Genomic DNA, 26,590 nt, shown 5'->3' with positions numbered 1-26,590 from the left:
CAAACTGATGCTAATTTAAGTCCTTATATTCCACAAAGTAACAAATCAAAACCTTTTTAGCCGTGATGAGCCTCACTCATCAGAGTGCTAATCCTTGTATTTCTGGTTTTACCCACAGAGCTATTAATGCATAAATTTAAACATATTTTCCATTATTCAAGTTCACTTTCATCATTCAAGTTCACTGTGAGCTTTGCTTTTGTTAGCAACATCTCTGTAGCAAACATTAGCTGAGATCTGCATTTGTCAGGTAATCAGATTCTTTAAAAGTAGTGTTTAATTGCTGTTTCCAGCCACAGCAAATTAAGTGAAGATACAATATGGAATGGAGAATTTTCTTATGTATGCTACATAAAAATCAGGGTGGAATTATGATGACTACAGCTAATGGAATAATTCACCACAAATAATTTATTCAAATGTAGCCTTTTTTTTCCTGCTGAGGGAATAGCTCTGAGGTAAGTGCAGTTTCCTACGCCATACTGGCTTGGACAAATAGCATTATGAACTTTTTTGGCCTCTGGCTTATTCATGAATAACAAACTTTGAGATGTGCTGGTCAAGCCAGTCACATGGTGCTATTCCTGCCTACTTCACTGAAATATTGCTGCAGTAGCCTCCTGTATGAATATCCAGGTGCACATATTTAATGTTCTGTTCCTCTTGATGCTCTTCCACTCAAACCTGAAATGTCCTGTCCTTGCCTGTTTAGGCCTCTGAAGTTCATTCATAGGAATGTCCAGATGGAAGCTGAACCCAATTAATTCAGAAGTAAATCATAACAAATATTCACTTAATAAGAAAAAAATCCCAAAGTCAGCAACTTGTATGCATGTGGAAGGTGCCGTACTTGTCAATGAACCAAAGTATGTGATGTCAAGTCAGTCACTGGTGCCCAAATTTTACTCCTTGCTTTAACGAGAAAGGGGAATTCCATTCTTAATTAACTTTGTCATGATGGGCATAATCTTACATTGTACATACAGACCAGATGGACTCTTAACACCGACCTTCTTCACCAGGGAGGATTAGTGGCACTGCAGCTACTTAACTGTGAAATTTCCAGTCTGATGTCATCCATCACCAGTGTGTTACAATGCTCGCTCCAGACAAGCTGGTTCCCTGTTATTGGGGTTGTCTGACACTTCCCATTACAAGACTCTGTTTTCAGTTGCTCAGAGCTTTGCCAAGCTGTAACCATTTGGATTTAAATTCTTCATGCTGAGTGTCTGCCTCAGGCTGAATTCATTTCAGAAAATGTCAGCCAAAATCAGGGGAAAAAAAATGCATAAAAAAATCTGACAACCTTTATGTGAACTGCTCTTTTGCCCCCCGTACTTTGCAGGAAGGACTTGACATCTGGCAAACAGACTGACCTTTGTGTCAAGGATGAACATGCACTGAAAGTCTGCAGGGAAACTCACAGAATCCCGAACTTGCTAAAGTCTCCAGCCTTTTGCCAAGCTGCAAGGTGCAAAGCCCAGGTAAGATTTTGATGTCACCCACAATGGATGACGGTTTTTTTCTGGGCTACTTCTGCTGTTGTGGGGTCCAAGAATGTTCTTCATCATAACCATTAAAAACAAAAGGAAAATCCTGACTTCTTCAGTCATTCTCAGGTCTGTATGTACCTCATGTTGTCTTTTCTTCATCCATCCAGAGTTCAAGAAGGGCTTGGATAATGCTGTCAGGCACGTGGTGTGATTCTTGGAGTTGTCCTATGTAGGGCCAGGAGTTGGACTTAGTGTTCCTTTTGGGTCCCTCCCAACTTAGGATATTCTATGATTCTATGATTCTATCATTGTTCTCTTTTCACCCATATGGCTAAAGAGAAGTGTTTTTATTATTTGCAGTATTTGTCATTCCAGATAACCCACATCTCACTTTATTCCTCAATTCCTTTATTCCTCAATTCCTTTATTCCACAGTTCTCACTTTATTCCTCAATTACTGGATTACTAATCTACAGCTGCTAGCACCCCATTCTGCTTCTTTTAAGCAATCTACTAACTCCTGATAGTCAAGGCTGATGATCTAATTTTAGTCCTACAGTGCAATTCAGTTTTCAGTCCTAACACTGAAACTCAGTGGAGCAGAATCCACTAATGGGACTCCTGTATTAGTTAGCATAGCACTTCCTAAAATGCTAAAAGCACTGCTTATATTAATTGTCCTGAAGACACTTGAGGTAAATGGGATCAAGAACAAGAAATTATAGTGATAAACAACTTACATGACCTTCTAATAGATGGTATTTTGGCTGGAAAAAAGGATTTCATCCTTTTGCCATGACCAAAATTGTTGTACTCCAGAGATACCCTTTGATATTCCAGATCATACAACACACTTCCACATGAAGTTCAATATTTAGTTCAACCCTTTCATGTAAATCTCTGCGCTGGGCAAATTGCAAGTGAAGGAAGTAAAAGACTTGCAGGAATCTGTTGTGAAAAGGCTGATGATTACAGCTGAGATTCCTCCTGTATGAGAAAACCATCCCTTGGTTGATGGTGTGGCTGCATCTTGGAACATCAAGCACAGTGTTTATGTAAATCTGAGTGTTCTTCTGCTTGTTCTGCTACAAAAGCCATTCTCCCTGGGACACAGAAGGAAATCCAGTGAGACAAGGTAATAGAGATGGAAGACTGCTAATGGAAAGATTAGGTCTCTGGGCTGTCAGACTTGTCTCTCTTAAGCACATGTTTATGCTTTAAGTTAAATAATACAGCATGTTTATGCATGTGAATATATATATACTGCATATGTATCTGAATGTATGAATGGTAAGATGCTGTTCTGTGCAAGAAAGTCACATCAGACTAGTTTCACATTTTTATGTATTATATTACATTTCATTACATTTATATTACAATGTAAAAGGTTTCTGCCTTTCCCCAGAAAACACAATCTTAACATTCATGTGCTCGTGTTCAACAAGCCTGTACACACACAGGATCTTGGAGAGCAAGTTGGTTTGGATGTTACCAGAATTTTCTTGCCCCGCAGATGGTTTCTGTCTCCTATCTCTGGTTAAAATATGTCCTTGCCATTGCTTCAGTGCTGGATTCAAGTCCTGTTGAGAGAATCAGTGGGTCGGGGTTCTCACTACTCCCGGTGTCCTTGTCCTTTTCTTCCATAAAAAAGTTTTATATGTTCCTGTCACTGTACTTAATAAACAATTTAAAAAAAAACCCCAAACCCAATCCATCCAAGTCTATTCTACTTTACCAAGTCTTATTTTCTTACCCTTTGCAGACCTTGATATTACTTACAGGAACCTGTATTTGGTGCAACGTAACTGCACTTAATAGATCAGGTCTCTCCATTTGTTTCTCTTTGTAGGAGTAAGGATTTATTTACCAGTTTGTGTCTGATAACTCTGGGACAGAAATGCCTCTGTGTGTTTATTTTCTATGACAGTCTTTGTAAAGCTCTTTGGAGATACTTTGTAGTCTTTAAAAATAATAGAAAGGGAGGGGAAGGAGTTGATTTTGCTTCATCTTCTTCTTCATTGTCTTCCCACTTCTTTTGTTCCACCTTGAGGGGAAGAGAACACACTAAAGGAAGAGCTCATGCCTCCCACTGAAGCCTTTACCTGAAATGTGCCACATCTGGTGGGTATTTGTGGAAGCAGTGCATGTCAGCAGAGTTTTCACAGTCATGAGAGGAAATGGCTGAGTTTAGATGTGCTGATTTTATTGTATATTCTTGGATAAGATGATAAATACTGACATATGAGGCCAGCAAGTCGATTTATTGATTTCAATTCTGCTTCTTGCTCTGTTCAGCTCTTCATGTGTATTTTTGGATGATCAGGGAGAGTTGGAGGAAAAAGAGAAATTCCTCCTATGCTTTTGGCAGAATGGAACTAACTAAAAACTTACTTGAAAAATATACAGAAAACATCCAACTCAATATCTGCTCTTTATACTTAGGGATCCCCATAATGGTGGCTGCCAGCTGGGATCTGTTTTGCTGCTTTCTCCAGCTGTTCAGTGCACTTCTCACTCCAGCACTGCCCATCCTGTCTCCTTTGCAGCAAAACTTAAACTAAGAATTATGATAGGAACTGATAGGTAAAGGGGCAATTTTCCGTGACATTTCTATTAGACTATAAATGAATTAATCACAGTCAACTCCATGCAACAATGTCAAAGACTAAAAAAAAGACTACAATCAGAAAACAATTTACATCTGAGTAATTGCCACTTTGATACTACTGTAATTACTCATGATATTACACTGAGCAGAATTTTGACTTACAGAGGTTGCTGGCTGGCAGAGGCATGTTGGGATTCAACGTGAGCAGGATAACCCCACCAAGGATCTATCAATCAGAGCAGAGCAAAGCCCAGGAGTTCTCAAAAACATCCAAATTGGCCTGCTGGAGGCCCAGCAGTGTTTTTATGAAGGAAGGTGAAGTTGGGGAGTTCAGAAGAGCCCTGTTTGCCTTTGTATTTGACAAGACAAATAACTGGGATTGTGCTTGGAAGTGGCGAAAGCAAGCTCCACAGGGATTGTGGGCTCGTTCTTGCTGGAAATGAAGTTTTTTTGGAAAAGTGAGGGATGCAATCAAAGTCAGAGGTTGGGTTTGTTCCACTAAAATTGGGTTGCAATCCCTGCTCGCTTGAGGAACTTTATTGATGTGAGTAGTCCCATTGAGAGTACAAGTATTTATGTAGCTGAGAGAAACTAATGAAATGAACTCAAGTGAAAAAGGGATTGTTCACATGCCCGAGAATTGTATGACAAGGGCCCTAATCCAACCATTGTGGTTTAGGGATTTGCAAAATTACTTATTTTTGCTATTGAGTCTATGTCAGTTTTGCTAACTTTTCACACATTCCAGGCTCTCTCCTGAAATCTACCTTATTTGCTCTGAATTTCTCCTTCCAGGACAGACATAGCAACATACTGACCTAATTCTTCATGTTGTGCAGCTGTGTACTCACTATTTTAAGAGATAAATGGATAACAGTCTCTCCATTCTCCAGTGTAAATTGACCAAAGCCTCTTCATGTCAATGAAGCGACATATGAAGTTGTGAAAGCTGAGAGCCTGGGGCTAAATGTTAACTGCAAAAAGACAAGGCAGCTATTGCATTGGACTTTCAAAAATTATTGTGACCATACAGCATTTTCAGGTAGAAATGGTGATCTAGTTAAAAAAAAAGAACTATGTCTGGGGTGAGAGGACTTTGTTGATGTTCTCTGGTGTATCACAATACAGATCTTGCGCTGCCCAGGGTCATCAGTTGTTCAAACTGATTTTTCTCAGTAGGGATGTTTTCTACCTTTTCAGATATTAATTTTTTTTTTTTTATCAGAGTTATATTTTTGAAGGTGTCTGTACTCTTGTTGGCTGCTGGACAGCTGTATCACAAGGATTTCCCTCTGGTATAAAACACAGAGCTCTTCTGTACCAGTGTGGAATGCAGTAGCAAATCACTGTACAGTGGCCCATAAGGATACCAGCTACCCTTATAAACTTTTTATAACTTAGGAAAATAAACATGTGGTTTCAGGGCTCTGCATAGTCAGTACTAACTGACTTGGAACTTACTTTACAAAGCTAAAAAAGAAAATATTGGTAGAGCTAATAAATTTCCGAGGGAATCAGCAAATAGTGTTCTGAAAGGTCCGAAACATTTGATGGTTTATGGATAACTTTGTATTTTATCTCTCGAAGCATCATCCAAGTTGAACACTAAAGTGCAGTGTTCTCCATAGTGAGTGCTGTGATCTGGGAGCTCCTATGGGACACCAGCCTCACATCAAGTTATCCATGGAAAGACCTGCTAATCCAGAGGATGTGATGTGCTCTCTGCAAGGCCAGCAGACGTGTCTCTCTCAGGGAGAAAACAACTGGTTGTAGCAGATATATGCAGGTATTTGGTAACTCCTTTTATATTAAATAACCCTTTTTCTTTAAATAAATCTATTGGTTTGAAATCAGTAGCTATTGGGGATGGTCAGAATTGGAAGGTACAGTTTGTGATAATGGATATCCATCCGTCAGGTTGTGTTCAGTGTTATTCTGCAGCCCCATCTCCTTCTCTAGGTGCTGTGTAAGCCAGTTCCTCCCTAAAGAAAAAGTGGGGGATGGATCTTTGGCACATGGAGAGCAGAAAATGGGACTATAAGAAAAACTCATGCCCAGGTTGCGTGCCACCAACTCTCCAAATTCTAAGAGTAAATGAAGCAGAGAAAAATTAAACTGGTGTGCAGATAAATGAAGATGTGAGAGGCTCTAGTTCTATCTCCTTCCCATGAGCTGTGAAGTGCCCTTGCCAACACAGACCCTTGTAGTGTGGTGTGCAGGGGTGGGGGGAGAGAGGGTGGTGTTCAAACCCTGTCTCCACACATGGCAGAACTTGCATTTGACAAATCTGTTGTGTCTTCTCTGTTCTGAGCTGCATGAAAGGGTAAACTGTGCTCTGGCTTTTGGGAGGCTTTCCTGGTGACACTTTCATTCCCTACCTCAGGTGAACATTGCAGTGTGTCCTGCCATGACCTGCTGTCTGAATTGGTGAGTGAAATTCCTGCAGATGGAGTTATTTTGGTTTAGGATGAAAGCCTGCTTATTGTGTGCCTGTGAACTTCTGGCTCTTGGTGGAGCTTCCCTGAACTCTTTAATCACCAGTTGTAATGGTGGGACCACAGGTCAAGGTGCATTTTGGGATCAGCCATTTGATCCTCATTTTTCTCAGGAACTACCCTTCCATTTGTGACCCAGTCTTCACAGAAAAGCACAGTAACACATCTTGGACAAATACTAAAACAAGAAAAATGCCTCTTCCCTGCCTATCTGAAAGCCTGAGCTAACCAGAGGCACGACCCAGTCCCTCGGACACTCAAACATAACTGTGTGATAGAGTCTATGCTCAGCTGTTCTGTGGCTCAGCTGACAAATCTTTCATACAATCACAGAATGGTTTGGGTTGAAATGGACCTGAAAGTTCATCTTGTTTCACCTCCCTGCCATGGCAGAGACACCTTGCACTAGACTAGATTGCTCCAAGCCCCATCCAACCTGGTCTTGGACACTTCCAGCGTAGGGGATCTTTCTGGCCTTGGAGACAAGAATGACAAGGAAATGACAAAGAATGACAAAAGAAAATATTTTTATTTATTCCCTCAGATGGGAAACTGAGGCAGAGAAGGATTAAGTGACTTACACACAGGCAGACTGTGGCAGAGCCTGGAATAAATCCCAGAAGTCTGATTCTCAGTTTAGTTCCTTAACCACAAAATCACTCCTTGCTCATATCAGAGCATCCTTTGTCACCACAAGTTGAGGGTCACAAGCAGTGGGGACAACAGAGCTGGAGGTCACAGTAGTAAGAACATGTTTACTCTGTTTATGTAAATTCCATTCCTGATAAGGCCATTAAAGATATCAGTGTTTTCACCTGAATGTGAAAGGTTCTGCATTCTCACTGTCAGTCCCTTGGGTCTCTGTATATTGCTTTTGAAAAGCCAAAGCGGGAGAGTTACAAGAATAATAACATTCATTTAAAAAAGCAATAATAATAGAGCTACAGTGCAAGAAGGAGATGAAATTAAGTTTGGATTTGTAGCCTGCAAACGGCCGTGTGAATGCTAAAACATTAACTCTGTTGTTTAGCTCAGATAAAATTGTTTTGGTGCCAACAGAAAATACCTTTCTTCGGGAAGGTCTTCTGGGCTCTAATTTGGAAATTCCAAAAGACTCATATGTATCCAGTTGTGCACTTGTAAAGAGGTGAGAGACCTGCCAATAAGTGATTTACAGTATGTTTTCCCATGTTTTACATTTTGGTAATTTCATGTTGCAACTCAATACCTAATAATGTAAAATCCAGCTTCTCCAACTAAGCCAGGAATGAACTCATGGAGGAGTGTCCCATAGGGAAGGGCATATACTTCATTACATGTCTGTGTGCCAGTACCGGAGACGCAAAAACAGCTCCGTGGAGATTTGTCCTGTAAGGTCAACCCCCAGCATTGAAAAGGTTGGCTGAATTCACCTCTTGCTACTGACTGACTGCAATTCCCAAGACTTGGACATCACCACAGAGTCTGCTGAGGTCAGGCTGCTGAACTTTGGGCTCAGATGTGCCTTTAGAGGAAACTACCCATGAACTACAACTCAAGAGAAACCTGAAGGAAAGTTGGAGAAATGCACAATTCCTATGTCAACATGATCAAGAGAGTACAGATCCACATCTGAACCATGAGATGAGGTATGAACTGGCTCCTTGGGCTGAATACTCCCAAGATTATAAATCTGCACAGCAGCTTGTGCCTTGCTATGAAACAGGAGATCCCATTTCAGGCACACATTTGATTTTAAGGTGCACAAAGTGGTACAAAAATAATTTAAGGGTCAGAGAAAACATGCTGCAGTGGAAGACTTAAAAGATCTTTGTCTGCTAAGTTTGTGAAAAGCAAGGTTGTGAGGTGATTTGCTTATGCCAGATGAATTATCTTCATGGGGATAAACAGCAATAGCGAAGATCTCCTGGTCAACCACACAGAGACACAACAAGAGTTGGTAGCAAAAGCTGCACCCAAACTTGTATCCTAACAAGAAACAACGGCCACATTTTTAACTATAGAGGTGATTAATCATTAGCAACAACTGTGAATGCAAGTGGGTAATTGTTCTTTTTAATCATGCTGTGGGTCATCCTGAAAAGAATGGTCTACCTGAGCACAAGGCATTGAAGTCACAGCAAGAGGAGTGGAGGGTCTTTGAGGGTCTGTGTTGGGTAGTTTCTTCTGGCTTAGACTGTGTGGATTTACTGCTCTTTCTGAAGCCTGAAAGGCATAATCCAAAAGTTTCTTATCAAAACCTGTGTGTGAAGGATGTAATTTCTCTACCTTTCATGCTCTCTGAAATTCTGAGGGTACCCCAAACTCTCTGCTCTTATGTTGTTCAATTTGCCTGACTTTATCCAAAAGAACAGGGTTTCTAGCCAGCCTGAGCTCGGCTATAAGAAAAGAAAGGAAATAAGGAAAGCCCTGGAACTCTGATTAAATTTATCATTTAAAAGGCAGAGAAGAAAAATTTCTGTTTGTGTTCAATGACTGCTAAATCTTTTTCTTTGTCTGAGGAAATTTGTCCCTTCCAGATCTTAACATGACTTGTGCTGTTGCTGTAGTTCTGTCATGCTGGAAAAATCCATGTTATAAATGTGATATTTGGCTGGCTCTCCCAAGCATTACTAAATAGCACTTGTATGTCAGGTTCTGTTTACTTCTCTCAGAGAACATTTTAAGCAGGTTGATACTGTTTATCCCTGTTTTTTTCAAAGGCCATATTGCCGATCATAGAGAATGAGAGACTGAGACTTATCAGTTCCTACTTCCGTATCCAGGAATTTTTGGCTTAGCCATATCACACAGTTACACAGCTTAGTGCACACTTCTTAAACTTCCGCCTTGGTACTTCTGGTTCATCCTCACAGTGATCTTGCTGCTCCCCAGTCACCTAAAGGATTCCCATCCCATTAGGGAACAAGAGATCTGACATTTATGAGGAACTCAAGCACACGTGACAGAAGGGGAGAGGTCTTTTTGTGATACATTTATCATCTGGGGGGGTCTCTGATATGGAGCTACAAGGCAGATGAAGCCTCTGCTCTGCTGAAGACTCTGTCTATGCAGCTAAATAAAACTGGTCAGGTTGAATGTGCTTTGCACCCTTATGTCCATCCTTTCCCTGCTAAAGCCACTTCAAAAGGGTGGCCACAACAAAATTGTTATCACTAGCAGCCCCTTGCTCATGACCACAGACTATGTTATCATCTTAAACAATGCAGATGGTCTTGGCAGGTTCTAGAGCTCACAGTTTTATTAACAGTAAACTTCTATTTGCCAGCATACACCTTGCCTGTTTGACTCTGTGAAATAAGGATTGCAGTATTGCCTCTCTCCCATTTTTGCTGCCTTTTGAACTGCTTTGCAAAGCCCTCTGGGGGAAGGGTCTCCCAGTCATCAGGTTTACTTACAACACCTAGCTGTGGTTTCATCTGCATTCCGTGGCAGGTGCTGTTTGAGGATGTTCCTATCCCAGCAGCAGGACACAGGGAGGAGAATTCAGCAACACCACCTTGGACTCCCCAGGAGCTCTCAGTGGAGTTCAGTATCTGGGCAAAGATTACTCAGCAAGGGAGTTTAAAATTGCTTTTTGGCTAAGAAAGCAAATCCTTCAGCGTCAGTCGGAAAATTGTATTTTTGATTTATTTTGTTTAGATAAGGGTTAAGACGACCAATTCAGAGTCCCTTTATACTGTGATGTGGGTGGAAGTTTTTTCAGCCTCTGAGATAGAGCAGTTGCTCCCTTCCCTTCCTCTCACCACTTCACCCCCACAACTTGCCCTCACTGTGTTTTTCTGTAACATATGGGCCTAATTCAGGTTGAAGACTAAAAAAGTTTGCACAGCACTGGATAAAAATTATGGCTTCTTATAATGAAATCTTTGTCAATGGAAACTTTAAATAGCAGCTTGGCTTGTGACTTATGGGGAGTCTGATGATGGAAATCAATTAATCATCCCATTTCCCAAAATCTGAACAGGAGGGCACACTTGAATCAGAAAGGGGCTCCCTTTTATGAGCTGCTTGCACAGCTTCAAGACTTTCATTGAAAACCCCAGGAGCATGAGTGGGAACAAATATGTTAAGACTGATATTTTTCTTTGGGAAGAAGAACTGCAATAGAGATCCTCTGTTGAGGAATGTTTGGGTTTGTTTGAGGGGGCTTTTGTTGAACTGAAAGTGAGCTCTTTGCAATCTTGAGCAAAAGGCACTTTTTAAATAATGCTCCAGTAAGTAATTTTATTGAAATCTGCTAATTCTTACCAGGGGATAGTCAGCAAGGAGCTGTTCACTGGCTTTACCTGTGCTGGGCCAGCCTGGTGGTGCACACCACCAAAAAGAGTGGTAAAAGACTTGAGATCTCCTTCATGAATGTGGGAGATGTTGTGTCTGGGACCTTGGCAAGGCATGGGGCATATTTATGTGAGGTCCAGATCTAGGCTGGAGTCCACCATTTCAGGAGCCTGGGGCTACGATTATATTGTTCCACATCTGCTTATTAAAAGAAACCAGACCATAATTAGAGAAATGAATGTAATGGATTCTCTGGTTCAAAGGGTGAACTGAAGTGTTCTGGGGACGGCAGCATTGGGTTGGATGGGACCAAATTTGGAAGGAGGAGGATCTGTCTGGGTCATCTTAAAATGTTTTTGCTTGACCTGAAATGACGTTTTGCCTTTTCTGAAATTACTTAACCCCCTTCTCTTTATATATCGAAACTTGGAAAGCTTGTCTTAAATAATTTTAAGAATTAAACCATCGACACACCCTAAAACAGCAAAACAAGAAATCACATAATAGATACTCCCAAAGCTATTTTATTAGCATCCCACTCATATTTCATACTCTATCTTGCCATAGAAAGGGATACTCGTCCATATGATTATGCCATGACAGTCCAAATTAATTTGAAGCAAACACATTATTCTCTTCCAGAATATCCCAATCCCAATTATGCTGCAGAGGAGTTTGGTCCTCCCAGCTTTGCTTTAAAGGGGAACAGCTGCCCTCAAGTTTCTCACTTATTTGACAGAAACAAATCAGATGACTGGGGCAGACAAGAAAAGAAGGGACAAGGAACCAGAGAAGCACTGGAGCAAAGGAGCCTGAGGAAATCTCACCATTTGGCACAAGGATGATTTCCTTTGTCATCCTGCTTGCTTCCTGCCAGTGGGTTGACTTTAACGAATAATGGGAGATAATAATTTTGGTTTCTGCCTGGAGTGGAAACAACTGACAAAGCGTTTAATGGAAGCTGACAGTTAAGTACCCCGCCACAGCAGTAAAGTGTCAGACAAAGCATATGAAAATAAACAGCCCAAATGAAAGCTATTTCTGAGCATATTGCTGGCACACTTTCCCAACCCCAGGCAGGTTATCTGAGATGGTAATTGCTGCCAAAAAATTCCTCCTCATCCTTTTTTTTCCTTTTTAAATACCTTATGAGACTTACCTCAAGGGACCAGAGAGCATATTTATGGACACGCTTAACTTCAAAATAAGCAAAATCAATACCAGAAAAAGCAGAGCTGTTTTAGAGACCTTATACTAAGTTTGTTTGCAAGTTTAAAAAAGTTAGTTGCCTCACAGCAGCTCATATATAGTATTTGCTTATATATATGTGTGTATTTATGTATTTAAGAGGTAGAGGCTGGGGTTAGCTGGAGCCTTGAAGGAAGCTACAGTGCCCAGTTGTCTCTGCCTTTCTGTAAGAGCCCAAGCCAAAATGGCCAGGGGACACAATGAACTACTCCTGTACAGCAGGACCTGTACAGCCAAGGTTCCCATCCAGTATTTCTGCAGTAAAAACTTGCCACCATGAGCTGTACTTTTGAAGTCTTTTTTGCCCACTGTGCACGTTAGTTCTGCTTGTGTTGCTTTCAATCTTGCAGAACAGTTAATCAAAGCTGATGCAGGTTATTGAATGTTGCCTCGTGTTTAAAAATAGGTTCATTGGCTTTGTGGCCAGAAGGGACTGCTCTGTTCATCTCATCTGACCTCCTGCATATAACACAAGCACAGGATAAGTACTATTATATGAAGGTTAATGTACACAATGCCTTCATTTATTAGCTTTCTACCTCATATATTAGCTTACTTGTGAAAGCAGGTGACTGAGAGTCAGCATTCTTGGTCCCATTCTTGGCCAAAATGGGCTGTAAAATGGTTATAATAATATTTCCCTGTCTGTGATGCTTAGCTGATTCCTGCTCAGAAAAGGCAACAAGCTTGTGATGACTTAACAGTTACTGAAAAGAATAATCCTGTTACAGCAAAAATAATAATCTAAATACCATAACCAATCCCCTCCCAAAATCCAGGCTTAAACAAAGATATATATTAAAAAAAACCCCCTTGAAATTCTGAAATCTTGGCTGCACTAAACCTTTAAAATGCTGGCGTATGCATTTTCCATTTCCAGGCTTGACTCTGACACCATATCCTTGTGTTCCATTGGTGTGATTCATCTGCAGATACCAGGACTGCATAATTCATCACAGATCTTAACTATAGATATAATTCCACTAAATCTTTTAGCCTAAATAGCACGAAGCCTTCTTTAAGGCGAGCACAAGAGGTACTCTTAGGTGGTGCTGCTCTGGTGTGGTTTGAAAGGTGGTGGCTACATGTTTTGTGGTGAGATCTGCAGTGGAAAAACCCAAGTGCAGTGAAATATATAAAGAGACAGAGAAGGAGCAAGTTGTGGCACTGCACTCTTGAAGGAAGGCACTTGTATTGGTTAGTGGGATGAAAGCAAGAGGTGGGAAGTGGTTTCCTGACCATATATAAAGCATCTCTATTTTTTCCCATTTGCACTGGAAGTTAATACAGCACATGAAATTGCAGTTCTCCAGGCCTCTGTAAAAGTGTTGGGGACAAATGACTCTAGAGCTGTGGGCATTAGAGGAATATTAACTGTGTTTCTATACAACTTCTATAAATTGATTTGCCAGTGTAATGTTCTAGTGTTTTATTGCATTTACTTTTTGATAGGTTGGTCTTCAAAAGCTCAACTTTGAGATATTTTTAGGGGGAGCTACCTAGAGGAGAAGGGGTCTTAAACCTAGTCCTGTCCATACCTCAGTGCCCTCAACTCATTCTGTAGTTCCTCTGCATGCAAAAGACTTCTGCAGAAGTTAAAACTGGTGAAGATAAAGGTTTGAAAGGACAATTAAGTAATTTAACCTGAGTTTTGGAGTATCTCAAGCCCTTGAATCACACCCAGATCTCCTGCATTGAGCATGGTATATTATGTTTCAGGAAGACATCCTCTTTTGATTTGAAAAGGTTAAGAGATGGAGAATCCACCACTTCCTTTTGGTAGGTTGTTCCAGTGGTTAACCACAATCCCTGTTAGAAATTTGTACATTATTTCTAATTGGAATTTCCCTGGCTTTCATCTCTTGTTGTGCTTTTCTATTTTCATCTACAAAGCCTTGTAATATCTGGTATTTCTTCCCTCAGAGGTATTAATGTGCTACAATCATGTCATCTCTTTCAGTCTCCTTGTCACCGAGCTCAAGAGCTTGGGCTCTTGGGGTGGAATATCCCTCCAAATGGATTGGTTCTTTGGCATCTAACGTTGAAGGCATCTCTGAGTTTGTCTTGGAGTTCCTTCAAAACTCCAGTCAAACATATGCTCAAAACTACCTGTTCTGGCACATGGCACCACTCCAGCTTTGAGCAGTGGGATTTCTGTGCTCTGCTGGAGAAGACCAGAACAGTTAAAGATGAGATCGGTGCCCTCCTTTGGGACAGAAGTTTTAAGGGGCAAAGCAGTTACCTTGAATGTGGAAAACCTGGACTTGAGGGGACGAAACCTCATCTCCTGTGTCAGGGAGATGCATTGGGCTGTGGAGGTGTTGAGGTACGAATGTTCTTTTGAAGGAGTAACTAGAGGAGCATGGTCTGGTAGAGAGCAAGCACAGCAGACACACATACTGACACTTCCCTAGGTTGCTCTTCCAAATTCCAACAATTTATGGCTTAAGAAGCTACTGCCTTTTTTTTTTTTTTTTTTCAGTAAAGCAAATGGGATTACTTTTCCATCAAATTGTCCAGTCTCTCCTTGATGTGAATTTTCAGCATGCTATTGGCAGGTCCTGCAGCTAAGCTGTGTGTCCTCTAAAAAAAAATAATTTCTTTTGGTTTTACCAACTGCTAACTTTGATATTTCATCATTTTTGCATTGGAATAGACAGGGAACAATTGATCTCACTCACTTTCCCCACTTGATTCGTTTTATACAACCGTATAAATCTGCCCTCAGTTGCTAAAGTTTGAGGATTCCTCATACTCTGAGATCCTTCTTGTTGTGATACTCTCATCTGTTATAATCTATTTGAGAACTGTATTATATAATCTATTTGAGAACATAGTATTCAAGATACAGGTGTTTCCGTGTATTTGTGTTACTGTTACAACAGAGTCAGGTAATAATGTTTCTCTATTCCTAATAATTCCTAACATTCAATTTGCTTTTTTGACTGTTACTAAGAATTCAGCAGCCATCTGACCTGTCCAGTGGGGTTAATTTTGTGATCTCATTTCTTAATGGTAATGGCCAACTCCAACCCCATCATTTTATATGTGGAGTTAGAGTGGTTTTTTCCCCGTTGTGCTGCAATCTGGCATAAGAAAGCTCATCAGGCCACAATCTGCTCAAATCGAGGAGAGCTCCCAAAGTTCCCAAGTGGCTATGAGCTTTGTGGTCACACCTCACCAGTGGAACTGCTGACACCACAGGTGGACACTGGGAGTCAGTGTGACCCCCTCTGGCAGTGTCAGGCTGACCATGTGATCCTGGGCACTGTTTTTACTCTCTGGAGCAACTTGTCCTTCCAGTGCAATCCTGCAGCAGTAAGGGACATGTGCTGGGCCATCCATCATCTCCAGCAGGGCCCTGCTTGCAGCTTGCACAGATCACTCCAGAACAGATGGAACAGGATTCTGTCTGCATCCCGCAGCTCAGAGCAAGAGAGAAATGTTCAGATTAACAGAAAATTTTGCAGTCGACATTTTTTCAACAATGATTTTCCTCCAGGGAAGCATGTGGTCCAGTTCAGGGAAAGGAGAAAGAGAGCAATATTTTTTTCTTTAATTTTACATTTCAAGCAATAACAGTTTTCTGGCTTCTTGTGCAGGTCACTAACAATGCTCCCCAATGAAAAAAGTTAGCAGTTCCCACATCTCTGGCTCACTTGACTTTAATAAAACCTGAAGCAAAAGAACTCTAGGACCTGATGTGCATTTACACTACAGCTTTTTTTTGCTTTTCCAGTAGTATGAACTGGCCTTCCTGCAGGCATCAATGTCAAATCTTGCACATTATAAAGGGATGTGACTTCAAATAAGATCCAGCTTCATCTGTGTATATGTCATCACTGTGGGGGAAGGGCAGGAGAATATTGATTTTGGGTAAGAACTGGAAGACTTTAAGGCAGTAGAGGTAGAGAGGAGAATTGGGAGTAGGCAGAAATAAATCAGTGCCAAAGCAGAGCTAGAATGGGTGTGTTCCTGAGGGTACAGGACTGAAATCCTTATTTAAGATTAGCACAATGTAATATCAGTAGAGCCTAGAGACAGTGACTTTGGGACTGGGAGATGGACAGTGCTAGAAAGGGCACTGTGGAGAATGGAGAATGGAGAATCCTCACTCTATGGGGGATCCACTGAGGCTCTGAGGGAGGGCTCCTAGTTTTGGTACATTCAACATTTCTGTCAGTGAGCTCAGGAAATAAATTTTGCATCATTACTAAGAAAATGTGTTAGAGGATCAGTGGAGGGCTAACTAAGAGTAAATAGGAGTATGACCAATAACTCACTTGATAAACCAGGTCAGTTTAGGGAAAATGTTCCAAATGAGCTGAATGTGAAAGCACAGGTTCAGGAACAAAAAATACAGACCATGTTTGCAAATGGGGGTTGTCTCTTGCCCCAGGTAAAGGCTTCATTAAGACACTGCCTACAGGAACTGCAGGTGTTTTGCTCCTGGGCAGGGAGTGATTATGAACATCACCATGGCCTCAATTTCAATGTGGGGGTGAAAAGAGCTACATGTCACCAAGCACCTTTGAAGAGTTGTCCTGTCTGATTGTCTTTTATGCCTTGGTCTACCAATGACATCAGGAGTTAAAGCTTGGCTCTGCTTAAGCTAAGTGCCAAGCTTTTCCACTTTCAGCATAGACCCCCAGAGGAAATATAAGGTAAGACTGCTCAGTTCTGCTTTGGGCAAGCAACAGCAGAGAATGAACCACCTCAGTGAGAACCTGAGGCCCTTCTCGGCCCAAAGCTTTCAGGAAAATAATCAGTCAAAGATCCTTGAGCGGATAGTGTTAGGAGGAATGGATAATGGATACAAAGAAATTGTGTGAGTTTTCACTGGGGAAGAGGGTAACTGGTAAGTGCCATGGACACATGTGATGGCAACAGATTCACAAATGATCTTGAAAAGGAAGTTATTAGTGAGGAGTTCAAATTTGCTAATGACACAGTATTTCAGAACAGACAAACTCGTTTGTGAAGAACAGCAAAAGGAATTTATTTCACTGAGAATGTTGGTGTTAATCTAGCAGATGAATCTGAGCTCAGGATCGCCAAAGACGATCTCACAAGTGTTAATTCTGATCCTGGCATTCATCCCTGAATGGATTAAAGCATCCCTGAGAGAGCATCCCTTTCATTTTTGCTCAATCCTTGTTGCATAGAGAGCTCTGATATATTCCCCCTCTCCTACTGTCTCTCTCTCACACACCACATGTTAAAGATTTTTAGGAATGTACCTGTTTTGCAGCATCTTTTGCTCCTAGGTTTTAACACAGTCCTGATGCATTTAACATAAATCTCTGGAAATACAGCAAATCCAGCACAAAATTTGTTGGAAGTAGGAACTCATTGGAAGCAAGTTTTACACATGTATACAGTCTTCCTTGTCTGGACCCAAGAGCTGTGTGATTAACTGGATGAAGAGAAAATTTCTCTATACCCAATGTCAGCAAAATTCTTTACTGAAGATATTTTTACATTAACAAGTCCTCAATGTCTACTGTATTCAATGTAAAGGTGAATCATGACAAGGAGTAGAATGGAAGAAATGTGCTAATTTGATAAATCTTGATATTTTTATCTATGGGGGGAAAAGATTTCTGTGAAGGCAATAGGAAAAACAGTTAACATTTTTGTGAACATTTCTGTTTATATGAAAGTCTTTATATGCTTTCCCCTAGTTCTATCACCTGGCAAAATTTTTCATCAACTTTCTCCATTCATAGTTTTCTTTTCAAATCTCACATTTACACTTTACAAAGCTCTACCCTCAGGCTCTGAAATCCTGTTCTATTATTTACCTGCTCTTCATTTTATAAAATATTCTGCTTTCTCAAGAAACTAGTCAGCTTTGGGAGAGAGTGGTCCTTAGTGGTCAGGCAGTCTACTGGATAATAACATCCAGTACCACAAAATTTTGTCACTTTTTCTGTTGTGTGCTGTGGAGTGATTGGTGCATACTGTGGTCCCAAGACAAGAGAAATTCTAACACAACATAAGTTTCATGGCATAGGAATGTGTCCTGCAAAGGTTACTGGTAAAAAGAGGTGTGGGAGAGGAGGGCATCAGAGTCAACATCCTAATAATTCCTGGTGTTTCTGGTGCCTTTGCCCAGTCTTGGTCCAGAACAGTGTCCAGGGAGCCCTGTTCTCCTGTAAATCCAGAGCAGAAGAGAGGCAGAACTGACCAGGGAGACAGGGCATTCACTTCTTTCTATGCATAATTCCCAATTCATTATACTCTTCCAAGGAAGTCTGCCTACAAGGCATGCCTTAGTCAGGACAGACAGGAATAAACACAGATTTCTACTATGAGATAATGAGGTTTTCTGGTTTTTTCTCTGTTCTTTTTCTAATAATCCATTGTGCTTTATCAGCCTTTTTGGTGCTTATTGAGCACTGGATTAATGTTTTCAGAGAACTATCCACAAACCCCAGTGATAGCTAATTAAAGGTATTGTGACATATATATAATTAGAGTTATTTTTATCCTATATTCATTACTTTGCATCTATCAACACTGAATTTCTTTCAGTGCCATGAGATCTCATCAACAATGAGTATCACTCAGTGTCATGAGATCCTATAATCTCCAAACTCTGTTATTTCATGAGTCACTGTTTCCCAGCTTTTATGAATATGTTGAACAACACTCATTTGCGTGGAACTTCATGTGACCTCCCTCTATTACATAAGCTGACTCTTAATTCTGTGTCTTTTTACTCAGTTATTAAGTGGGAAAGATGAGATCTCAGTTTCTTTTTTTAAGCCTTTTGTAATCTAAGTGCATCGCATTAACCAATCTTAATATCACAATGTTCCCTTCAAAATGCTCTACGAGATACATGAACTAAGTTTTCCTTCTGCATGTTTAGCCTCCTGACTGGAAAGTTATGAGAAGGACAAAAGTGTTAGAAAGAAGTTCTACATTTCTCAACATTTCAGACTCATGTCTCTCAAATCGGTGCAAGCATCTCCTCACCAAGTAGACTTGGGCATAGCCTTGAGCTGAAGGAGGGTGGTTTAAATACTAGGAAGAAATTGTTCCCTGTGAGGGTGGTGAGGCCCTGGTGCAGGTTACCCAGAGAAGCTGTGGCTGCCCCATCCCTGGAAGTGTTCAAGGCCAGGTTGGACGGGGCTTTGAGCAACCAGGGATAGTGGAAGGTGTCCCTGCCTATGACAGTGGGGGTGGAACAAGATGATGTTTCAGCTCCTTTCCAACTCAAACTATTCTATGATTCTATTATCACAGCCACACCACAGGCTAAACCTGTTAAAATTCAATATGTGACATTGTGAAATTAAAAAGTAAAACCAGTATATTAAAAAAAAAGTAGAAAAGTCATCTAAAATGAAGACTTACAATAAAATTAGGCAGTACTTCAATACATTGGCATAATTTTTCAGGTGAAAAAAATCTCTGGGCAGAGAATGCAGAAATAAAACAAAAGGTTGGTCTTGGGTGTTATTTCAGGCTGTATCCTGGCTGGGCTTTCCTGTTAAAAGCAGCCTCTTGTTAGCACAGCACTAAGAGTGATTAAACAGCCAAAGCTAAGGCACAGAGCAGTCATGTGTAAATTATTTGTTTTAATATTCCCAAAGGATAATAGCTCCTTTTTAAATATACTTTTATTTAATTTTGTTTCTCATTTATTTCTAGGAGCTCTGGTTATGCAACAGAGTGGTGTGGAATGGAGAGGGACTCTCTTACACTCAGCCCAGACTAATCCAAGCGCTGTGCTCTTCCTCTCTGCAGAAACACTAGAGGAGTTTCTATTCTCTTTTGTGCAGTCAGTGAATTCTCCGTGGGGATCTCCATCTATCTGGCAGGTCACATTACAGCTCTGCTCTGTAACTGATCTGTCCATGGGTTTTCACAGAAGAAGTGTTGTTGATGAATGACTGCACATGGCGCTGAGAGTTATGTTGCAGAGTTGTTACTTTTCAACTAGGGAGCTTTCCTGGGAACTTTCCATGATGTGCTGGACGTCTAAAGAGCTTTGGACAATATGTAGGATACAGCTGCCATAACTCATTGTGACCAATGAACACAGAGAGCAAAATGGATAGAGAAGTTGAAGATCAAAGATTCCGGCAGGACACGCATATCTGTGATTGGTGATGAATTTCACTGCATTAGAGAAAGCTGGCTGACTTCAAAAGATGCTGAACCTCCTGGCAAGGCATAGCAATAACCCCCCAAAGTCAGCGTGCTATGACACTTGCAGTTTCCCTCAATGTGAGACAGCACTGATTGCACTGCCAAATGCCAGCTAAACAGATTTATTTTCTCTGAGACCACTTTTTCTCTCCCTTGAAGCCTTCTCTGTGCACTCCAGTGAGGTGTAGTTAAAAGCAAAGTTGGTAACATGGCTCTGAAGTAGGTCTACGTTACAGCTGGGCAGAAAGTAATTTTGCTGTTCTGTTACAATATTTGACATTCTGCAGTACAGTCCCCGAACACAGATAAAAGCACCCAAGATTTAAAAAAAACCCCTGAACCTTGAGACACTAAAATTCATATTGTCATAGAATCATGGTATGGTTTGACTTGGAAAGGTCCTTAAAGATCATCTAGTTCCAAACTTCCTACCATGAGCAGAGACACCTTCCACTAGACCAGGTTACTCAGAGCTCCATTCAACCTGGCCTTGAACACTTCCAGGGATGGGGCAGGCACAGCTTCTCTGAGTAGCAATTTTAAAGGTTGATTTGCATGAAATGAAACATTTGATACCACTAATTATAAAACTTTTATTTTTAGCAAATATATTTTTTTTCAATCTTTACGGAGTCTAATTTTCTCAAAACAACACCCTTAATTTTTCTTTTATGTCACAATATGGCACTTCAATGATTTCTGATTTTTGGCATATGTTGAGTCAGGAGATGAACTGAAACCAATTTTTTCCCATAGTGTTTTTTTTACTGGAAATTGGGGTGTTTTCCCATGAAAAATGATTTTAAATTTTCCAACCAACTCCAGTATTTATGAAAAATGATTCACAGTAATGTTCTGTGAATTCTTAAAGCAAAGGCAGCATCAATAGAAGGAGTTAAACACTGCAGATAAGAGCTGGATGATGAAATAAAGTGCCAGTGCCATCCTTATTCAATCTATTCATGCAAAACTTCTTAAAAAGACGATATTGGAAAAAATGATCACTAGCTTTTCAGTAGATTGTGGAAAGATGAGAACATCATCCTTAGAGACATGACTGGATTCAGTTCTTGAAATACTACTTATGTCCTCTCCTCTGGAAATATCATGTGGAGGATGATGAGGAAAGAGCCCCATTTATCAAAATGGGAAAGGATGAAGGTTTCCTGACCTACTGAAAAGTCTTAGGAGGAGTGTTAACCCAAGCCAGAAGAGTAACAGATCTTGGCTCTGATTCCCAACTTCCATAAACTGCAAGGATGAATATTCGATTTTGAGCTTGGATTCAGACAGTTTCAAGAGCAATTATCCATCCATGCTCTGTAATTCAGCTATGAATTGGTCTTCCAACTCTCCTCTCATTAAGGTCTGAGTTTCTATTTATTTGGATTTCAAAGTCCATTCCTGCTGTTGCCGTCTTGACTTTTCCTCACACTACAAACATCCAAGAAGGTACACGGAAAAGGGGGTTGATCCAATATCTTCTTCATTTAAGACAGGAAACATGTAAGCAGATGATCTATTAATACAACATTTATTAATACCCTCCTCACACACAGGAACCAAAAATCACAAGACTGGCTTTGAAGCTGGGACTCCCTCACAACAAAGTTTCCAGCAAAGTGCAGGTGCCTGCCATATGAGCAGAGCAGACCCTGGGACCACGAGTGAGCAATTTGATGACTGCTGTGTGCTCAGTGCCCGGAGTAGATTCATGTCAAGGTGACACTTCCCTGGCTCAGGTCTCCCCTTGTCTCTTACCGAGGAGCTGTAGATATTTTACTCCTGTAGGTTCCTTTTCTTACTTTTTTTAGTGCCTGATAGATGTTGTTCCTAAACACTTTTGCAGGTGATTACTGTGGGGAATTAGTAAGCTTCTTATTCACACCTTTCTGTCCAGCCCCTCTTGACTTGCATAATTCATTAAGCCAGAGGAAACAAGGGATCTCACAAAGCCCTGGCCAGCCCTAGAGGGGTTTTTCAATGGTTTAAGTTAATGATCGTTTTGGGAAATGTCTGTGTAGCTGTTAAGCGTTTTGAGTCCCCTCCCATTCTTTCCCCTGTTAATAGGTGATTGTACCACTGAGACGTTCCCCAGGAGAACCCTTAACGTGAAGTATGAGCCTTGTTGCCTGTTGACATGCTGGCTAACAAGGATGAGACATCAGACTTAGGTTCCCAGAAGCAGTGCCTAAATTTTTGTGGTTTTCAAGCACTATAAATTTTGCTTTCTAGCCCAGGTGAGGTTTGAACCCCTACCTGCAAACACTCATGTCCCAAGTGTCCCTTTCCAGTCCTAGGGACACTGGTAAAGGAAAATACAGATGTGAAAGAGGCCCTGAAGCCTTCAGACCTGCCAAGTTCCAACAAGTTTCTCAACTCCTCCCCAAGGTGGATACGTGGAGTCAAGGCATGAATGAAGGAGTAAAACTTTCTGGCTAAATGATACAGGTCCAGTGATGCTGCTTCAAGGGCGTGAGATCAAACTCTTGGGCAATGTCCACACTTTTCACATTTCAAAGGAGCATTCCCAGGTGCTTTAATTTGCTTTTGGTCCTCAGGTTGGTCCCTTGCATACTTTTGGCCTTGGCTCACCAGCATCTGTCCAAACAGTTTCCAGGCACCGTTGGGCAACCACCACAGCAGGGGCCATTCCCAGTTGGCAGTTTGGATATAGCTCCTCTGTTTTGGAAAGTGGGAGAGTTTAATGAATGGATGCAGGTATTTCTGTGCCAGTTGGCCTCCTGGGCTAGAGAACAGTCCGGGTTTAATTTTCTAAAAGAGACATAGCCTCGGGTCTCCTCCTTATCTCTGCCATTAACTTCCTGGGTAGTGAGGGCTTGGTTGTTTACCTATAAAAACGACTTTGTGAAAATGGAGCTTGCATGAAAGAATGGTTTCAAAGACTATTTATTATGAATATGGTTCTTTTTGACCTAACAAGTCATTCACAAAGTGATCTTGGCTTCCTTGGTCTGAGCTAGTGTTCAGAGACATTCACTGATCATTTACAGCAAGAAACATTCAGCCTCTGGTTTGTTTTCTTTGCTTCCTTTTTGCAGTGGGGACCGGCCAGCTGAGAGATCTGCTTTTGTTTTCCTCTCCTTGATTTGATGATTGAAGCTTTTCAAACAGATCTACAACTCACGGCAAATATCCAGGATGAATTTCTATATAAATAAACACTTGGGATGAGGTTATTTTGAAGAGCGGCAGTGTCAGTGCCTCTAAATGGCAAATAATAGAGTGAACTGAGCCCAGTCACTTTTTTTCCTGAAGTTGGAGAACTGCTATCCCTCCTGTTAACCTGTGCCTCTCTGTTTTGTGGTCTTTCTTGGTGCTTCTGAAGCACAGGGCAAGACACAGTAAGGGCTGGCTAAGGGTCAGTCCAGGTCCACAGTGAGAAAAAGGAGACTCTTCCCATTAAGTTTCCCTTAAGTGGGGTGAGGATCACTCCAGGTCTGGCTGCTCATGGGATGTGGGCTCAGGGGTGGTCAGCCCCTTACAGGGATGTCCACACTCAGCCTTTCCCAGGCGGGGATGTCTCGGGAGACGTGCTGGAGGCAAGCTTGTGTTGCCTAAGCATAACTCTTGGCTCCATTGCTTGCTCATCTGTGGCTTTGCCTTCGCTCACTTGTTTCCTTAGATGAGTTCCTCTGCCTGCTTATTTGTGTTAGGAAAATTATCGTTCTTGTGTTTCGGTCTGTGTCGCTTCCTCTGGGCCTGTTTTGTTATTGCACCGAGGGATGTCTCTAATGAAGTGGACGGAAGGAGGAGGACTCAGGGCTTATTTTTATCCTATACATAGGAAGTTGGCCAGGACAGGGAAAAACAGAGCAGAAAGTCCTCAGAGCACTTCCACCCCTCGGGGCTGGAGACAGCAATCCCCACAGACCTGGCTCAAATGTTCCACTGCTGCCCAGGGAGCTGCCGAGGGAGGGAAACTTTCTCCACAGTTTTGCTTGTTTGTTTTTGAAAGGAAGAGCGTGTGCTGCTTCCTGCCACAAGGATGGGGCTTTCTGCCCTGCCATTGCTGCCATCCATGCTTCTTTTATTAAGGAATTGAACCTCAGACTACCAGACTGACTTAAAAAAAAAAGGGAATTTGTATATGCGTGTCGGTAGTGTGACAGCACCATGGGGCCCTGACAGGGCAGTTACATCACACTTTTCTAAAGGGATGTGGGAGCTGGTCCAATGAACCTCAAACCCAAACTGAACAGACAGAATCAAGGCAGCAACACACGGCAGAAATGAAGAAAAATGTAGTGATTATGCTGTTACCAAAAAGAAGAGGATAGGATTAACCCAGACCTTGTGGATTTTTAGTTTGCTATGAAAAAGGGTGATGGCTTTAAGTCAAAGGAGAGTAGGTTTAGCTTAGATATTAGGAAGAAATTCTTTACTATGAGAGTGGTGAGGCACTGGCACAGAGAAACTGTGGCTGCCCCATCCCTGGAAGATGTCCAAGGCCATGTTAGAGCAACCTGGTCTAGTGGAAAGTGTCCCTGCCCATGTCAGGGGATTGGAATGAGCTCTTGAAGGTCCCTTCCAACCCCAAACCATTCTGTGATTCTATGATTCTGTGGTTCTATGATTCTGCGATTCTGTGGTTCCATGATTCTACGATTAATGGCTCATTAGATCACGCTGTTATCCTAGAAATTTTGGGGAAACTGAGGCACATGTTTTAAGGCTAGATGTTTGCCTTGCATTCCCATTTTTTTTGTCAGATTTAATCTCCTTTCCAGAAGACTGCAGGCTGTATTTTTGCCTTTTTTTTTTTTTCAGTGGTCACATCCAAGGAGAGGAGCAACAGGCTAGACAGTCGGAACTCTCCCACGCAACTTCCCTGGCACAGACCAGCATCACCACTGAGCATCTCCCTCCTCTGCTGCTGGTCCTGTCACACAGCTGGGCTTCAAAAGAAGATGCTCCTCTTCCATGTGCTTCAAAGAGAAACCAGGAGCCACAGAACAATTACTCCCACTCACAAGATGAGGGGAAATCCTCTTCTAACTAGGGATCATCCTGTTACAACGAGGATGTCTGGTGATTTATGACTTGCTGCTTTTAACTCTCCTTCCCCTATGAAGAAACACAGGAGACAGCAAAGCTGGAGGGAGATACAAGAGAGAACTGACACTGGCAATACTTGAAATATAGTGGGAGAGCTGGGAAAACCCTTTCTTTCTGTCCTCATTAGCATGACTTAATTAATACTTACAATCTTATCAGACAGAAATAACCATGCAGGAGGAATGTGCAGGCTGGAAATCAAAGCTTTAATAAATAGATATTTTAAGACCAAAAGAGCACCACTGTAATTTTGTCTAGCTTCCTGTGTAACTGATGCCAGAAATAGACCTTTTCAACTAAAAAAAAAAAAGTGGATTTAATGGGGAAGTATTGTGATATTTTTTGGGTGAAATTTGTAACAAGAAAACTTTGAGTGGTTTATTCTGCAAAATCCAACTTATCTGCACTTGATTGGCTTCTATTTTCATCTTCTATTCTTAAGCGTCCTCTAAATCCCAAAGACTACCTGCTCTGTAGGGCTTATACATCCATTTTATTAATCTTTTTTCTGTTATTGACTCCAACTTTATAAAAAAATATCTCAACCTGGGGCAAAAAAAAAATTGGCTTTTTTTGATGCTGAAAAACTCTTGCAACTTACATTAAACACTGCAAAAATTAATAACTCTGCCATCAGTTCTGTTATTGTCTCTGACATTTTTATAGATATCCCATCTCATTTAATTTGTGTTGTGTTTGTGCCTTAGCCTGGGTCTTAGGAGAGGTGACATCTCTTAATCTCAAGAATATTTTGTCATCTTGATGTCTAGTGTGGCAGTAAGACAAGTTGTCCCCACAGGAATCAAGAGGAAACAAACTTAAAGCAGAAGCTCCTCTGTCACCCATGGAAATTGAATGCCAGGCCAGCTTGTGTTAGGAGCAAGCTTATCCAAAATAGCTTTTGAATATAGAGAAGGTCATGATTTTAATCCAGACTGAGTCCATCAGTCTCAGAGGATTTTACACCAACATCACTGAGATTTGAATTTGCACCAGAATGTTAAGAGGCCATTAGCAGGATAGATTTCTCAGTGCTAAAGGGGGAGAGAGTAACCGTGAATTATAAACACCACATCCTTAGTGGTGGCTATAAATTTGGATAAACCTCCTCCCCCAGTGCTCTGGATTCTCACATGCTGTCTCATCAGGCTGCTTCCCTCTCACTTGTGAAATATATTACAGTAGCCAAATTACCAGGGGATGAATGACCTCAATAAATTCAG

At 41.3% G+C, this 26,590-nt stretch overlaps 1 protein-coding gene and 1 long non-coding RNA gene across 2 annotated transcripts in view; both read left to right on the top strand.

The window, feature by feature from the left end:
- The window catches only part of SUPT3H (SPT3 homolog, SAGA and STAGA complex component), a 283,689-nt gene extending 280,507 nt beyond the window's left edge, over nt 1-3,182 (top strand). Inside the window, exons 15-16 of the transcript XR_003530912.1 lie at nt 1,346-1,484; nt 2,334-3,182. The gene's annotated coding sequence lies outside the window, so the exon portion shown is untranslated. The remainder of the gene's footprint in view (nt 1-1,345; nt 1,485-2,333) is intronic.
- An 889-nt stretch (nt 3,183-4,071) lies between these two features.
- On the top strand, nt 4,072-25,935 carry LOC113956639. Its single transcript, XR_003530913.1, has 4 exons — nt 4,072-5,186; nt 5,689-5,887; nt 6,413-6,528; nt 25,080-25,935. It is a non-coding gene; the product is annotated as an uncharacterized LOC113956639 (long non-coding RNA).
- The last annotated feature ends 655 nt before the right edge of the window (nt 25,936-26,590 follow it).

The sequence above is a fragment of the Corapipo altera genome, unplaced genomic scaffold (assembly GCF_003945725.1).
Source record: "Corapipo altera isolate COAL_440 unplaced genomic scaffold, ASM394572v1 116, whole genome shotgun sequence".
In the NCBI taxonomy this organism is placed as follows: Eukaryota; Metazoa; Chordata; class Aves; order Passeriformes; family Pipridae; genus Corapipo; species Corapipo altera.
The sequence above is the reverse complement of the archived record's forward strand: the minus strand, read 5'-3'. Positions and strand labels throughout refer to the sequence as shown.